The following is a 1,876-nucleotide window of genomic DNA, read 5'->3' on the forward strand; positions in this document are numbered from 1 at the left end:
GGTGATAAAATTTTCCATAATTTTCTCAAGGCTCGGTTTTTGTGGTACAGGTTGCATAGGTTGATTTGATCTAGGGGCTTGATAACTAGGTCTCGGAGGTGCATTATTTTGAATAGGGTTGTTGTTTTTATAGGAGAAGTTCGGGTGATTCCTCCATCCAGGATTATAGGTATTTGAATATGGGTTCCCTTGGGTGTAGTTCATTTGCTCGGAGTGGGTTTCGTTTAATAGACTGCATTCTGCGGATTAGTGTCCTTGGGTTCCATATATCTCACAATCCGACGAAACTGCGGCTACATTATTCGGGTTCGTGTACATATGCTCGACTTTAAGGGCTAATGCGTCCATTTTAGCTTGCATAATGTCTATAGAGCTTAGTTCATGCACTCCTCCTTGGGCTTCCTTCTTCTCAATTATCGCTCGTTCGACTCCCCATGATTGATGGTTTTGAGCCATGTCTTCAATGAGGGCACTAGCTTCAGGATAAGGTTTGTTCATCAGAGCACCGCCTGCGGCAGCGTCGATGGTCATCTTTGTGTTGTAATGAAGTCCATTATAGAAGGTTTGAATGATTAACCAATTTTCTAAGCCATGATGTGGGCATGCTCGTAACAACTCTTTATATCTCTCCCAAGCTTCGAACAGCGATTCTCCTTGGTTTTGGGTAAATCTAGTTATATGGTTTCGAAGAACGGCGGTCTTACTCGGGGGAAAATATCTAGCAAGAAAAACTCTTCTAAGGTTATCCCAAGTCGTAATGGAATTGGGTGGAAGGGAATCTAACCATGATAGGGCTTTATCTCTAAGGGAAAAAGGAAATAATCTTAAACGTATTGCCTCAGGAGAAGCTCCATTGGTTTTAAAAGTATCTGCTAATTGAAGAAATATTTTTAAATGTTGGTTAGGGTTCTCGGTAGCGAGACCCGCGTATTGTCTCTGTTGCACTAGTTGTAACAGGGATGGTTTAAGTTCAAAATTATTGGCTGGTATGGTTGGGTTTACTATACTAGAACTAGGTTCTTCGTTAGATGGTTCAACGAAATCTTTAAGAGGTCTTTGGTTTTGATCTTCGGCCATAACTCTCTTAATTCTATGAAAGAATAAACGTGCGCGAGCGTAACGTTCAGGTTCAGCCAGGGGGTATACTAAGCTTAAACTTCCGGTGCTGCGAGTTCTTCGCATCGACCGGCGGGAAATAACCTAAGTCTAAAGGATATAACAACAGGAAAATGAAATTTGACGAAATTGGTCCCCGGCAACGGCGCCAAAAACTTGATGCGTGCTTTTTCTTGCTTTTCGCAAGTATACGAACGCGTCAGAGTAATATAAAAGATTATCGAACCACAGAGACCAAGTGTGAATCTATCGTTATCTATTGTTATGGTGTTTATCAAAGGCAAGTAAAATAGGTGTTTTTGTAGTGTGCAATGAAAAGTAAAGTTTCGGATATAATTAATAAAGACAGGGTCGAATGTAATTCACGTAATCAATTGATAATCCAAGTACTTGCTAATAGAACTACTTATGGGCAGTGTTTCCTACTTTGAAAAGAACTAATTTAACAGGAACTGTCGCTTTCGCATATTCAGAACCGAGTTGTACTCCCTAATCAAACCCTCTTATTGTCACTTATAAAAAGGCGCGCATTGCGTTAGAGTAGTAAACCTATTTTTAAGAAATATAGTGTCTTACGAACCAGACTCTAAACTTATAAACGCGTCCGAAAATAGTTTTAAAATCTCTTTTCTTCTTAATGTTAAAAACTCCTAATGAACTAGACAAAGCGCTTTCGCTGTTTGTGAAATAGTTAAAAACAATTAAGTTTAAATAGACGTTGGACGGCTTTCGATCTTACCCAACGGAATTGAAGTACGGG

At 39.7% G+C, this 1,876-nt stretch overlaps 1 non-coding gene across 1 annotated transcript; it reads left to right on the forward strand.

Moving 5' to 3' along the window:
* The first annotated feature begins 586 nt into the window (after positions 1–586).
* Positions 587–693, forward strand: LOC127088825 (small nucleolar RNA R71). Its single transcript, XR_007790639.1, has one exon. It is a non-coding gene; the product is annotated as a small nucleolar RNA R71 (small nucleolar RNA).
* The last annotated feature ends 1,183 nt before the right edge of the window (positions 694–1,876 follow it).

This window comes from Lathyrus oleraceus, chromosome 5 (genome assembly GCF_024323335.1).
Source record: "Lathyrus oleraceus cultivar Zhongwan6 chromosome 5, CAAS_Psat_ZW6_1.0, whole genome shotgun sequence".
In the NCBI taxonomy this organism is placed as follows: Eukaryota; Viridiplantae; Streptophyta; class Magnoliopsida; order Fabales; family Fabaceae; genus Lathyrus; species Lathyrus oleraceus.